The 6,000-nt window shown below is 41.1% G+C and overlaps 1 protein-coding gene across 1 annotated transcript in view; it reads right to left on the bottom strand.

Moving 5' to 3' along the window:
- The window catches only part of LOC311061773 (uncharacterized protein), a 23,687-nt gene that overhangs the window by 6,898 nt on the left and 10,789 nt on the right, over positions 1-6,000 (bottom strand). The window lies entirely within an intron of this gene.

The raw sequence follows: 6,000 nt of genomic DNA, 5'->3' as shown, positions 1-6,000 counted from the left end.
TTGTTAAATAGCCTCACGTGGACAGACAATGTCACTTTTCACACCGGCAGATTCGTCTGGTTTCCAGGCTATTGTTAAAGTGTAATTATTTATAACAGCCTGCTATAAATACAGTCAGCAAAGGAACCTGATTTCAGGTGAAAATAACTGAAGTACAGAGCGCCCTCCAGTGGCTGTACTGTCATACTGCTGAATGGAGACGTTTACTGAATGGTGACAAAACTGTGATGAATAATTATGTTAATTAATAAAGTATATTAATAGTCTGCGTTTTCATAACATGGTTGAACTAGAAAGATTTAAACAACATCGTTGCTGTGGGGCAGAAACCTCGTATCTCCATATTTATTAATGCCATACTTCATCATACAAGAGAGTCCCACAAAAGTAGTGAACATAGCAGATCTACAAGCTCCCAATGCATAGCGATGCGATGCGTTATGAGTTTACAGATCGGCTATTTTCACTATTTATTCATTTTATTAAAATAAATGATATTATAAAAAATGAATGTACAAGGTTTCCACCTGACAGCAACGTATTTAATGAAAAACTAGCATTAGGTTTTAAAAAGCCAGGTAGGCCTAATGTCTCAGTGCTGTTATCCTACTCGGTAACTGAAGTAAAGAATAGTGAATGTAATCATGTATAAACTACTACAACAGTTTAAATGAAATCATTGAATCATGGCTTTACCTGGAGATGCGAGCTGGCAAAACAGTAGTCCTAATAGCAAAATAAACTCCTTCATCCTGACGTGTATTCGATTAAATGTAAATAAAAGTAGAGCTCAGTGTCTGCTGTCTCCACACTGTAGACCTAGTTGTCATGATGAGTTGTTCAGCTCTTTATATCATGACGAGGAGGAGGAGGTACCAACTCACACTTCTAGCCAATAGAAATCAACAAAAGCTGTTGCATCATGTGTTTCTAGGAGGATTTCACCAACACAGGTTTTAACTTGAAAGTAAAACTAGAGAATGATGGTTTAGACGTTTGTTTGACAGTATTGCTTATATATGTTGTCATTTGTTTGATATAAACTATTTCCTAAAACAACAGCTGCTACATTACAACTCCATCCTTATCTTAGGCTTAACAGCATGGAGACCATCAGAGAGGTGATGGTGATATACTGTGTGCATGATGTAGCCCATGGGGGTCGGCAACCTTTTTGACACAAAGTGCCATGTTTTTATTTTCTTGATAGACAGTGTGCAATATCAACATTAAGTTGAATTATGACACCATAACAAAAGTAAACATTTCCAACTGATTCTGATTGCCCAAAGGCTATACATAACCTTTATTTTTAGAAATATTTTCTTTCATATCAGGGTGTAATGACCATTAGACTTACAATAACCCACCTATCTGACTCCCAGACTCCTTCCCCAGTCAGAGTTCAGATTTTTTATGAATGTAGAATTATGTGCAGAATCTGATTTGTATATAGATGTGAGGGGACTTCATTTAACTGAATAAACTTTTTTTTTGATTATTTGATTTTAAAAGAAAAAACCTCTCTCACACTTATGCCAGTGTGCCAGTGATCACCTTCCCCTGTGTTGGCATAGACCTATTAATTGTTTATACTAACATTGAGACTGGATGCGCAGGTGATTGTTTCACGCAATCAATTTCCAACCTGTTGTTTCGGGGTGCGCTAGTTTCAGCACATCCCAACCCCCTCTTGTGTGTTGGCTAGTGAGGCGCGTCCTAGCGAGACCTGATAGAATGGGTTTCATTGCGCGCATACTGGTTGCACGCATACTGGTTCTTATCAGTGTGACGTCGTCTGTTAAGGGGTCTATAACACAGGGGAATGTTGGCACCCGTATGTTGGCACCCGTGCCTAATGTTGCCTACCCCTGAATTGTAGCCTATTACCATGGGGGGGGGGGGGGGGGGGGGGGGGGGGTCCATGGGGGACTGAAACCTGGCCCACTGTGAGAGGGCCCCTGTTATTATTGTTGATAACCTTCACTTTCATCATTACTAGCCTATGTAAGAGTATAAAGCACAACCTCCATGCACAGAGTTTCTGCAGGGAATGCAAGTAACACCCCCAACACTGGACCATCCAGGCCTCATGTAGCAGACGTGTGCCCCTGACATGAACATACAGCATAGGCCTATATGTGCCCAAGATATAATGTTTTTGTTGTTGTTGTTTTAATTTGTTTGCATCTCCAGCACCAGCACACTTCAACCAGCTTCTCCTTTACTTTGATGAAACTTAATATGAAAATCTGTTATGAATCTATAATGCTCTATTTAATAACTAGGGAAACACAGGAAATAACGTACCTTTACTCGACAGAAAAGGCTCCAGTACTGAATATGAAAGTTTGTTATGACATAATGTGCACTGTGAGTGTAACAAGATGTATTTAGGAGGTTGATTGGTGTGCAGCTGAGGATCAAATCATTTTCAGGTGTGGTGGTGATCCAGGCACTCAGGGAGGGGAGTGACAGACAGACATGAAACATTGAGAGAGACAGCTCTCTTCTAAAGAAGGCCAGAGGCAAAGGAGGTAAGAACGAATCTATCTATCTATCTATCTATCTATCTATCTATCTATCTATCTATCTATCTATCTATCTATCTATCTATCTATCTATCTATCTATCTATCTAGCTATCTATTGAATTGGGGTTTATCTGGCACTGGCACATGTACTGTATGTTAATTTGTTGTAGTTTTTCCAAATAGGAGTAAGTGCCACGCTATGAGCTAGTAGATCTGCTATTTTTGAAAAAAAACAATTGTGAAAATGTGTGCAAATCTTTGAAAATATAAAATGTTAACTCTTTGCTTCTAGGGGGTCCCTGGAACAATATATTTTGAGATGGGGGGTCCGCGGCCAAATACATATCATTTTGGGGGTCCTTGGCATGAAAAGGTTTGAGAACCACTGATTATAGCAACATGTTAAAAAAAGAAAATCTGTTAGGATTTAGAAGACATTTGTAGAATCCCCAGAAGCAAAGATTTGAGTTAAAATGTTTGCTTAAAAATATATATATATATTTTTTAAATAGCAGATCTATGAGCTCGTAGCGCGGCACTCGGTGCCGCGCTATGAGCTTGTATATCTGCTATTTTTGAATAGCCAAAGAAATCTAAAAATGACACAGATTCTTTCCCGGTCTAAATGGGTTAAACAAATTCAGGAGTCAACAGTCAGGAATGTATTCAGGTGTTTCCAGCATCTGGAGAGTATGTCAGCTCTCAGAGCTCTGATCTCTAGTTGTCTCCGCCAGGCCGAAAGGCATGGCGAGAGAGTATGTTTTACCCCCTGTCCGTCCGTCCGTGTGTCCGTGTGTCCGTCCGTCATTCGATCTGTCTGTGTACAGCTAATCTCCGGCACCGTTGGCTAGCTTGCAGCCAAACTGTGCACACACAGTCCCTGGATACCAGAGCAGAACCTCTGCCCCAAATTTTTCACAGGGGCCTGTTATAGCGCCACCAGGAGGCCGATTTGTGCAAAACACATTTTTTGACAGTACTCCTACAGATTTTGTCCAAAAATCCCACAAATCGGTACACAGTATCTCTACAGTCATTAAACGAAACGGGTCTTTCAGATTTCTCATATTCCATCCTGATTGGCTAAAAATGTCTTCCAAAGTTTGCAGGAGTGCTCCGTTTTGAACAAAATGCCTCAAATCATGAACACAGCATGCACTTTCCGAGAAATTTTGCAAGCACATTCCCATTAGGCCGAGGAAGAACTACCATTTGAACATTTTTAAATCAGCCTCATGGTGGCGCTATAACAGGCCGATTCGTGTTTTTACCTATAATTGCACCGATCTGTGTAAAACTTTGTATGCACACTCCCTAGAGGTCAAGGAAAAACCTTTGCCCTGCATTTTTCACATCTGCCTTTTATAGCGCCACCAGGAGGCCGACTTGTGTAAAACACATTTTTTTATACTACTCCTTCCAATTGTATCCAAATTTCACGCAAATCGGTACACATGATCTCTATAGTCATGTGATCACGACGGATGTGTTTGATTTTTCATACTCCATACTGATTGGCTAAGAGACATCTAAAGTTTGCATTATTGGCTTGTTTTGAACAAAATTCTGCAAATCATGAACGCACCGTCCAATTGCGCTCAAACTTTGCACGCACATTCACACTATGTTGAGGAACAAATGCCACCCTTTTAACATTGGCCTGTTATAGCGCCACCAACAGGTCTAATTCAGCAAAACACATGTTTTTGACAAAATGCCTCAAATCATGAATGCAGTCAGTGTCCGATTGTCGTGCAAGGCCTAAGAAGAAATGGCACCCTTTTCACGTTGGCCTATTATAGCGCCACCAGGAGGCCACAGTAGCCTACCTGACCTGGCGGAGACCTGTGCTCCGAGGAGCACTTTTTCTAGTTTGAATTGGTTTCACGTTCCAGACTGACCAGCTGGTTGACTGGATGTATAGAGGTCAGGATGGGGGCTTCACTCACCTCAGGACCACCTTGAATGACTCTCATAACGTCTGTGTTTGTTTTATCTTTTTGTCATCCACTCCTTCTCCTCTGGGCTTGCAGCTCTGTGTTGATGGTCTGTCTCTGAATGTGTTTTATCTCTGAGGTTTAACCTACGTAGAACGTATCATTGTCACTCAGCAGTGCTGTATAGATGACCCAGAGGAACATGTACTGTACTGGATGAGGTCACCACTGTATGGTATGGAGGGGTTGTAGGGTTGGATCAGGCTTTGAAGGTAAGGGGGTGCCATCCATCCCTTTGGTCGCATTGTGGGCCAACTTCAGTGTTTTGTACTCAGTGCGGGCAGTAACTGGGAGCCAATGGAGGGAGTGGAGAAGGGGGGAGACATGTGAGGAACATACTGGAAGAGGTCACCACTGTATGGTTCCTCAGCATCCAGCAGCAGCATCTCCTGTACGTTGATAACAACATATGGGATCCCAGCCTCAGCATTTAACCTCATATTCAGTTGCATAATATTTTCTCTACCTCTGATTCATTTTTGCAGACTATTCTGATTTTAGATCAGTGCTGAGTGCATCTTAATCCACGCCCATCCATCTACATGTGACATATGTGACACACACTGTTATAGACAGACAGTATTAAACACGTGTTTTCTTGTCTTCAAATAGGCTATACATTCAAACCTGGCATCCCTGTTTTGGGCATGACATTATAGCCGAAAAAATTCTAAAGTTTTAAGTTGTTTTATTTTCATGGTTAAAATAGTAGATCTACTGTACAAGCCCACAACATTTCGCAATGCGATCAGCAATTGGAGCATTTTTTAATATTGATCTTAAGTGGCTGCTCTTTTTTGCCACCCTCTATTTTCTTTCTGAAGTTACGCCTCTGGATGACATTGAATATGAACGTCTGTTACGACCTATATTTCATGTCTGGGGAACACAGGAAATAACATAAGTGTACTCATACTCAACATGTTTGCAAAAATGGAACCCAAAATGACACTCATAAAAATTCTTAACAGAGGTAAGCCAACTAAAACATCAGAAATGGAGGCAAATAATAAGGTGTCAGGGTGTCCAAGTCACAAAAGAAAAAAACACACTAAATTAAATTAAAACTCAACTGGTCTACTGAATAAAACAGAAACACAATAGTAAGCTCTCTAAGTAATAATAATAATTTAAAAAAAGACAGGAGGTTTTATCAGGCGCTATATCTTAAAAACAGCAGCTCCAGCCCAACAAACAAACAGCTCAGTGTTCAGGAGGTTGATGTAAACAGCTGATGATCAAATTAATTTCAGGTGTGGGTGATTGAGGGGCGTGGCAGAGCAGAAACACTGGGAGACAGCTCTCTTCCTAAAGAGGCCACACAGTCAGTGGAGGAAACAACATCCCAGATCACTGGGTATCCTGGTGGTGAATGTTCACCTTCAGCCCTGGTGCAATGTGTGGAGTAGTGTGTCTGTTAAGAGTCACTGTGGCCTCCACACTGAGCACTGGTGTCCGTCTGCACTATCT

This window comes from Gymnoscopelus microlampas (genome assembly GCF_963454915.1).
Source record: "Gymnoscopelus microlampas genome assembly, chromosome: 15".
In the NCBI taxonomy this organism is placed as follows: domain Eukaryota; kingdom Metazoa; phylum Chordata; class Actinopteri; order Myctophiformes; family Myctophidae; genus Gymnoscopelus; species Gymnoscopelus microlampas.
This window is presented reverse-complemented; position numbering and strand designations above follow the sequence as displayed.